Raw genomic sequence first — 9382 nt, 5'->3', positions numbered from 1 at the left:
AGATTAATTTCCATTATGTTACAAAAAGAATGAGATAATTTAATGAAGGACAGAGTGCAGAGAGAAAGGATAGGAAGAAGTCCAAAGTCTGTGGAAGACATGAAATATAATGTGCCTATTTTTAGACCGAAAAATAAGAGGAAGAGAAATTGTCTTTCTACTTGATTGTTATCTCCAGTCCTTCAAAAGTCCAAATTGTTTCATTTATGTGAGGTGGCTGGAGAGGAGTCTGAGGTGAGGGCTAGGCTACAGAATTGTACCACAGAGTGGTGAAAGTGGCAAAAGATGGTGCCAGAGGGGACTGCTGGAGGAGGGCACAGCAGTGGGAGCCAGCAGGGCCCTTCCTGTGCAGCCACGGGCACACGGCCAGGGACAGGGCTGGAACGGGCTGGGCACACGGCCAGGGTGAGCCAGGGACAGGGCTGGCACAGGAGTCCAGGGTGAGCCAGCAGCCAGAGACAGGGCTGGCATGGGCTGGGCACACGGCCAGGATGGGCCAGAGACAAGGCTGGCACGGGCTGGGCACACGGCCACGGTGAGCCAGAGACAGGGCTGGCACACGGCCAGGGCGAGCCAGGGACAGGGCTGGCACGGGCTGGGCACACGGCCAGGGCGAGCCAGGGACAGGGCTGGCACGGGCTGGCACAGGAGGCCGTGCTGGCCGCCCCAGGAGCTCCTCAGCACCCTTTTTCTTGGAGCTGGTCACAGAAAGGTAGTGGGCACCCTCCAGTGCTGCCGCTCCTGCTCCAGTTGTTGTTCCCAAGTTGTGTGCAGCTCTTTGCAAACGGCTCGCTCGATGGGAGAGGAGAGCAGGAGAGAAGGCTGGAGCCTCCTGTGTGTTTGCCTCTGGGCTCTGGTGTGGAGCTGCTGCTCAGGGATGTGCTGTCTCTCTGTCTCCAGTCTGATACGTTCTGCTGCCTCCCACCCATTCTGGACCTTCCTGCCACTGCTGTGACAAGGAAGTCTGATTTGTATTGTCATTCCCCACTAGAATGTAAAAATTATCCAGAAGTCTTGTTGAAGATATAGTTCAACAAATCAGTTTTCTCCCTCTGAGAGAATTCTTTCCCTTCTTAGCCCTCTGAGGCTGGGATCTGTTGCTGAAAAGACAGAACGTAGCACTTAACTGCAGTTTTGCTGCTTCAGTTTTCATGATTTCTGGAGCAATCTGAAAATGCTTCTCCCAGTTTGTCCTTGTCGGGAGGTCTGGTGGGATGGAGCATCCCCAAAAGCAGTGTCGTTCCTCTGAACCAGCTTTGTGAAGTAGCTGTGGGTCGCTGGAAGCTCGGGGGGCAGCATCTGGGCAGGCTGGTGAAGTTTCTGATGAAACTTTTGGTGATGAATATGCTCTCATAACAGGACAGAGATCAGGGTGCCGTGCCTGATGAACGTGTGGGTGCGAATGCTGTGCAGTCATACACAAAATGCACCTTGTTGGTGACAACCACAGGGGACTCGGGAATGAAGGGGTGAGGCCTGGCCAGCGGCGTCGTGGAGGAACATCCTCGTGTTTGCTCTTTGTGCTTTAATTGTGAAAAAAGCTCCCTTCTTGAAAGCACTGAGGAAAGCAATAACATCACAATATTGTTGTAAAAATAGATTTCTCTTACTTGTAATTAATTTTTGCCTTTTGTTTTTCAGCCAGAAAATTTACAGAAGAATTGGCTTCGGGAATTTTATCAGGTAAGGTAAAGTTTATTTTCTCATGGAGTTTTGTGCATCTTTGTTTATTGACCTAATTAGTAATGTCAGGATCTTTTACTCTGTGAAGTAAAACTACTATTTTATATTTACTATTTATTATTATTATTATTTTATAATAAAAGACAGCCCTGAAAATATGTGTCCTCCTGGATTTCTAAGTAATCATTATAAAAATTCAGCGTATAAGCACAATTTGCTGTCATCAACAATTCTCTGCCTAAAAGAATAGATAAATATGATTAGCAGTATTTCATCTTCTTTTGTAATTGAAAGCGTCCCACAATTCTTTACATTCTCAGGTTGTCAGTGCAGCCTGTGACCTTTATTACATTGATGTAAAATACTGCAATCACTTTTACTGGCAAATTTAAGAGATTTGCAAAAAAAAAGGTGCAGTAACCACTCCTACATTCTTTAGTATCTATCAACTTTAGATTCATCTATTTTTCTTCTTCCACCTTGGTTGAACACTGTTGTATGTACATGGTGCTTGCAGTACACAAGAGTCTCAGCTAGTTCTGGTTCCAGCCCTCCACAGCTTCAGGAAAAACTCTTCCTGTGCAGGAAATACAAATAAACAGGGAGAACTCTTTATTTTTGGTTGTTTTTTTTTTTCGATGGCTGCATACTTCTCATCACCACGTGACTGATTTACGTATCTTAATCAGGGAAACTCCTTCTATGTTCATTTGTTTTCTGAAGTGGGATGAGCCCTGCAGAAACACTTCTGAATAGTTTGTGGAAAACAGGAAGAGGTGGGGAAAATAACGAGCTGCTGGTATCTTAGGGCAGGGACCACTGACACGTGACTGAACGTGGTCTGTCTTTGGCCCACCCAGTAAATACTGTGTGTGCAGAATTCCAACGAGGAATAAATTATCCATTAATGCTCCATGATGCCAGTCTGCTGCAGGGTCCAGACCAGGGAAAGTGAGGCAGACCCAAGCCCATCATCAGCTGCAGGGGTTCTGTTCTGTTCCCTCTCCGTACCTCTGCCCTCTGTCCCTGCAATCTGAGAACTGTATTTTTAAAAAGAAAAAGGAAAAACAGACAAAGGCCAAAGTTAGCAGTGCTGCCCATGGCTGCTGCTGGCCTTGTCCTGCTTCCCCTCTGGGTCTTGGCAGCAGGCTGGCTGCTCACGCCACACTCTCCAGCACAGTAGGAAGTGGAACAAAACCTGACAAAAATCTCTTTAGGGAAGAGACAAACACGTACGTACCGAAAGTCACTTAGCACCTTTCTGGCTCTGGCTTCAGAGCGACCCAGCAAATGTACAGCCTCAGAGGGATTATTGTGTTTAATTCCACATGCTCTCTGCAAAACCTCTGTGAACTGAGGTTCAGCAGCAGCGCTGGAAAATGACTCTTCGTGCCTCTTTGTAAACTTGAAACCAGATAAACCGCAGACGGCAGCTTTTTCCATTCTTCTGAGGAATTCAATTTGCATATGCAGTTGTGTCAGGGCGGTTTGCATAACTTCTGAGGATGAGGTCCTTGTGTAACCAGTCAAAATGTTCTCCACAGAAAAGGAAGAACCATTACCTCTCTCAGTTTAAAATGTTTCTAGAAATTAAACCCATAATGTCTTTCAACTGATGTCAAAGAGCATATTGGTTAAAGAGCATTTTGTGGACTTGTTTATAAATTCCAGTAAACTAAAATAAGGGATTTTATTTGCTGTCATGGGAGAATACAAGTTGCTTATGTGTTACCATTGGCTTATATGCCATATGCATTTCCAAGGACATGGTAGCATACAGAGGGCTAAAATAAGATTCTGCCATTGATCTCCAACTATCCTATCCTACATCATCAACATGAAAAATGTGGCAGATCTAATGCTGGTAAATAAAAGTTTCTCCAAGAAATGCAAACAGGAAAAAAGATACCTTCAAAGACCCTTACCAGGCTGGTTTTAGCAGCAGCTCCTGGCATAGCTCAGAGAGCAGCACGTTGGCACTGTGCTGTGTGGCAGTGGGCTCAGGGTGACAGCCCCAGGGTGTCCGTGTGCTCTGGCACGGTGCAGCACACGGTGGGCTCTGCTTGGCTTGCTGAGCCACAGAGATGTGTGCGGGTCTGGTCGAGGACAGCGGGATGGACAGCAGGACAGCGGGATGGGGATGGACAGCGGGAGGGTCAGCAGGATAGACAACAGGACGGTCAGCAGGACAGTCAGTGGGACAGTCATTGGGATGGTCAGCAGGATGGGACAGTCAGTGGGATGGGGATGGTCAGCAGAACAGCAGGATGGGGACGGTCAGTAGGACGGTCAGTGGTATGGTGTGCAGGATGGGCACAGTCCGTGGGACGGTCAGTGGTATGGTCAGCGGCATGGTCAGCGGTGTCCAGGAGGGTGTCCCGGGCCTTGCCAAGGGCATGCTCTGGGACCAGCAGGCGCAGCAGCACCAGCCTGCGGCAGGAGACACATCCACCTCCCTGGCAGAGCCGTCTGACTTGGCTGGGCGCCGCAGCAGTGGGGCTGCTCAGGGCTGTGCTGTCCTGTGCTCCGGGTCACCCTCCGTGCCACATGGTGCCACTTCAGCAGCAAAACTTACGTTGTTATCAGGAGTAGAAGCAAGCACCCTGGGGGAAAGATGCTGCAAATCCTGGGCTTTCAGAGTTGGCTCTGGTTTCTAATGTTCAAAGCAGAAAATTGTCTTTGCAGTTGAGGACAATCCACTGGAATCAAAACAAAAGAAAAAAGGCTTGTGAGCAGGTATGTCACACTGTGGCCCTGATAATCAGGAATTGAATCAAAGGGGGAAAAGCCGCCTTAGAGGGAGGCGGGATCCAGTGAAGTCCTGGTGCTGGGGATTGTGCCCCATCTCCTAACTGCAGATAGGTACTGGCAACTTGGGTCTGAAAGAGCTGAATTTGGACTAGTCCTCTTGCAGTAAAAATTCTGTTACCCCAAAAACCTACACTGGAAACAAGGAGGGAAAAGGATTGTTGGGGGAGAGTGGGAACAGCCTGAGAGCAGCGTTTTGGAGTGTTTAATGTGTGATAGGGAAGACTTCGGTTCTTACCAAGAAATGGGATGACTGATGATCTAGATGGTCGTGCTTAACAAGCCGTGGGATGATTCGGTGAAGTAGCTGCCATGCAAATGAGAATATGCACATGGGAGTTCTGTCCCACTTGTGCAAAGTGCCCATGCCCTGGTTCGCAGCTCCATGTCAGCCAGTGCACAGGAAAAATACAGGAGAGCAAGCTCCTAGAGCGTGAAGGAAGCTGTTTGCAAGCAAAGGGTGTAGGAGCACAGAGGGAGAACTTTTATTGACTTATTTATTTACTTAGGACTCTTTTTTCTTTTTACTCCCTCCTTCCCCATCCCTTGCCCTTTCTCTGTCTGCACTGGGCCTCATGTTTGGGGCAGGAGGAGTTCAGGAGCTGGAGCTACTGAAAATCTGCACTGATTTATTAACTATCTTTTTGTGTCGCATTCACAGGACATGGTCATTTTAGATGCAAACTTGGAGCCGGTGGGTTTTTTCCCCTAGTGCCATTTTCCATGTTGCCTGATGTGTTTGAGAGTATTTTGAGCTTTTATTTGTAGTAATAGAGAAGTTAAAAGTTTACCTAATACCTAAAGGTCATCTTGGTATAGCTGCATGGGAACTTCGTGTGTTACCCTTCAGAGAGAAGGAAGAAAAACAAACAAAAAAGGCCCAAACCAACCAAACAAAAAAATCGAAAACCCCAAATCACAACAAAACCCCACCCAGCCACTCAAAAGTTGTTTAATTATTTTAGTAGACCTAATGCTGCCTTTTTAACTCGAGAGGGTGATTAAGGGCTTTTTTTAACTGGAGGGGGTGAAAAAGCTCGGGTGCAGCTCTTCCAAGCTGAGGTCTCGGTGCTTTTCCTGGGGGTGTTATCCTCGGGTGGGGGCTGCTTGCTGTTGGTTTGGATCCTTGGGCTGTGCAAGGGGAGGGGGTTGCTGCCTGTCCCCAGCAAGAGCCTCTTCTTCAGGCTTACAGAAATTGAAAATACTTGAAGTGCTTTAGGACCACACATGCTAAATTGTACTTCACAGCTCGTATTTTGCTCTCTTTATTTAAGCAGTCCTATTTGCACGACATCAAGGCTCAAGCTGCTCTTCTGCTCTGCTGGGGCTGAGGTCGGAGCCTGGTGCCCTTGCCCTCTCCGAGAGGCCAGGCCAGCAGCCTGGGGCTGTGTCCTGAGGCTGCTGCCCCAGTTCTGCACAGCCTGGCCCACCGTCCCCATCCCTGCCCCCTAACACCTGTAGCCGCGGGGAGATGTCGCGCTTGTGCGTTTCACCAGTTCTGTGTTCACAGTCAGCTGTGCTGGAGCATCTTGCTTACTTACCCACATCCCCCAAAATAACTCCTGCTTGTGGCTTCCTTTACGCTGTTTTTGCATATCCCGAATTGAAAATAATGCCCAACTTTGTAAATACACTGTGCTGCTGTGGATGCAAATTCATTATTTATGTGTGATCTTTAACCTCTGGCAGCTGGGAGTTTTCAGCTCTGAAGTATTCATTACTCATTATTATGTACTGTTTGTTCTTCCATAAGAGTAGAAAACTACTAAAAGGTAATGAAGCAGAGCCAATTTGCTTTTAGTTGGAGGGTACTTATTATATGAGAGGACATAACTAATATTCAGGTATGTTCTAGTGGTTTAACCTGCAAGGAATGCCACAAGGACCTCACTGCTATTAAGCTAATGCTGTTTCCCCATCAAAAATTACATAATTCTTCTTTTTTTTTTAATACGCCTTATGATTTCAAGTTCTCAGGGATTTGTATACAAACAAAAATCCTGTGTCCTGCATCTTCAGAGCCTGGCAGTGTTTTCTGTTGCTGCTTCAGCACAGTAGAGTTGTTCTCCAGTGTTGTCTCACTGCAGGACTCCCTGTTCAGGGCTCCCTGTGACTGATGGTTCCTAAATCTTACTTGAAATAGTTTATTATGTTTTTGTCTAACCAGTTTATATTTTCATGGGCTTTGTAAGAAGAGTTCTTACTGAAGCAAACTCTCAACAGTTAAAATGAGTGATACAATGCTCAGCATGCTCCTGCTGCGTGTGCTGCCCTGAAGCAGTGACAGTGGGTGTGTTGGCTTTACAGGAATGAATAGTTACACTGCTTTCTGATCATGCTGTCTTCAGAGAGCTCCCCAGGTAGATAAGATCAGGACTTGGAATCCAGAACTGATTGGGAGCAATAAAGCACATGGAGAATTGGGATGGCCTGGTGTTAGAGTCCACAGATGAGCTCTGTTCCACAGCTCTGCTTCACGGGCTGTGTTTGGTTAGCATTGCTCTGCAGACAGCCAACAAAATGAACCAGCCAGGTAAACTTAGTATTGATTGTCTGGCTGCTGCTGGCTCTGATGGCAGCCTGCTGCCACTGGTCCCACGGGCAGTGCCGTGGGAAGAAAGGAACATCTGTACAGGGACATCATCTCAGCAGCTGTGTCTTAGTTGTTTGTAAATCTATGATAGGAAATATATATTAGAGGAAAAGCTTGTCCCAGTTGGGTATAATTTCTTGCATTTCAGATATGGTTTTAGACATCTGGTCCATCACTTGCTTTTCTTTTTTCCTTTTTTTTTTTTTTTTTTTCCCCAGTTAAACTTGCTACTGGGTCCTGCTCTGGCTCATTCTCTGTCCCTACTGATGATGGTATGCTTTAAAGCAAGTTGCTGATATCCCTGTTGGCAGAAACCAGCATTAATCATCTAATGGAAGTGCTCAATAATCATCAGTCACCTGGGAGTATGTAGTATTTCCTTTTTCCCTTTACCCAGTAACACTGCCAGCAGCAGCTCACCTCAGAATGCTTCACCAAGCAGGTCAGTGCCGAGATGTTTCAACGACCAGGAAGCTGAGGCACAGAGGAAGTGACTCAGGAGCCCAGGGCAGCACGTTCCCTTCTTTCTGCAGGGTGAGCTGGTGCGGGCTGGCAGCGCTGCCGCTCCTGTGTGACCTGGATGTGGCAGCACGCCGCCTTCTCCTTGGCTTTGTGCAGAGCCACTGCCAGGCTTCCCCTCCTGGCTCTGGCTGGAGTGCCACCGCCCTCTCCCTGAGCAGGTCCGGAGCCCCTGGGCGGCTGGAGGGGCTGTGCCAGGCGCTGATGGAGAGCAGTGTGCCAGGAATGTCCCTGCAGAGGGGGGGACGTGCTGCCAGCGCTGCTGACCCTCACTGGCACGGGCCCTGCTGTGCCCGACGGGCAGCCTGGGGCTGGACCTGCCTGGGCCAGGTCTGGCACTGGCCCTGCTGTGCCCGACGGGCACGGGCTCTGCGGAGCCTGGGCCAGGTCTGGCATTGACCCTGCTGTGCCCGACGGGCACGGGCTCTGCGGAGCCTGGGCCAGGTCTGGCATTGACCCTGCTGTGCCCGACGGGCAGCCTGGGGCTGGACCTGCCTGGGCCAGGTCTGGCACGGGCCCTGCTGTGCCCGACAGGCATGGACTCTCCGGAGCTTGGGCCAGGTCTGGCACGGGCCCTGCTGAGCCCGACGGGCAGCCTGGGCTCTCAGGGGCCTGGGCCAGGTCTGGCACTGGCCCTGCTGTGCCCGACGGGTAGCCTGGGCTCTCAGGAGCCTGGGCCAGGTCTGGCATTGACCCTGCTGTGCCCGACAGGCAGCCTGGGCTCTCAGGAGCTTGGGCCAGGTCTGGCACGGGCCCTGCTGAGCCCGACGGGCAGCCTGGGCTCTCAGGGGCCTGGGCCAGGTCTGGCATTGACCCTGCTGTGCCCGACAGGCAGCCTGGGCTCTCAGGAGCTTGGGCCAGGTCTGGCACTGGCCCTGCTGTGCCCGACGGGCACGGGCTCTGTGGAACCTGGGCCAGGTCTGGCACTCTACCTGCGGTGCCCACGGGCTCTCCCTGCTGCTGTCCCCGAGCTGGGCAGCTCTGCTGCTGTCACAGGAAGGTGCCAGGTCAAAGCAGGGACCTGTGGCTGCCTCTGCCTCCATGGAACCTGCTGCAGTTCAGGTTTTGCTGATCTTTAATTCATTTGTATTTTGAGCGTAATTGTCTAATGAGGTTATTTGTGTAGTCAGGAATGAAGGATTTTGCACTTTGTCATCACATCAAATGGCAGTTTCTCTCCGCTGTTGTTTAAAGGAAACATCCACAACTTTTGTGGTGTCCCATCCTGGAAGTGTTCACTGCCAGCTTGGACAGGGCGTGGAGCAGCCTGCTCGAGTGGAAGGTTCCCTGCCAGTGGGGTGTAATGTGATAAGCTTTAAGGTCTCTTCCAACTCAGACCATTCTGTGATTCCCTGATTCCTAACGACCTTTTAACAGTGATATTAGTCACTGTTGATTTAAGTAACTTAAAACAGGACTGCAGAAGTTTACCGTGCCTGTGCCTTTTCCGAGCTGCAGGGCTGCAGCCGCAGGACAGTGAGCAGGAAGGGGAGCAGTCCCTTTTTCCAGCTGTGTCACTGCACTGTTGAGGCTGGAGCTCTGCAGTGCGAGCAGGGCAGACCCTGACCCCGAGGGCACAGCAGCCCCCCACTCTTCTGCCAGCGCTGCGGGGACAGCCCAGCGCCAGCCGCGAGAAATGAGCGAATCCCACTTGCATGTAACAGTTCTCTGCGTGTGTGCTTGCGCTGGCACGGTGCTGATTGTTTCAGACTGTTCCCTTTAGAAATGGAAGCTTGTGTCCGTTAATCCACAATAAGGCATGGAATACAAGGTAGAGAG

General features: G+C 49.9%; 1 protein-coding gene across 3 annotated transcripts in view; it reads left to right on the top strand.

Annotated features, from left to right (window-relative positions):
* The first annotated feature begins 1644 nt into the window (after nt 1-1644).
* Nucleotides 1645-9382, top strand: part of INPP5A (inositol polyphosphate-5-phosphatase A) — a 138660-nt gene continuing 130922 nt past the window's right edge. For 2 of the 3 annotated variants that reach the window (XM_041467347.1, XM_041467348.1), the window contains exon 1: nt 1648-1683. The gene's annotated coding sequence lies outside the window, so the exon portion shown is untranslated. Of the gene's footprint in view, nt 1684-9382 lie in introns of all 3 variants that reach the window. The other variant, XM_041467349.1, reaches the window with a different exon arrangement.

This window comes from Pyrgilauda ruficollis, unplaced genomic scaffold, assembly GCF_017590135.1.
Source record: "Pyrgilauda ruficollis isolate IOZ18807 unplaced genomic scaffold, ASM1759013v1 scaffold207, whole genome shotgun sequence".
Lineage (NCBI taxonomy): Eukaryota > Metazoa > Chordata > Aves > Passeriformes > Passeridae > Pyrgilauda > Pyrgilauda ruficollis.
Note: the sequence above shows the minus strand (reverse complement) of the source record. Positions and strands in the feature narration are given on the sequence as shown.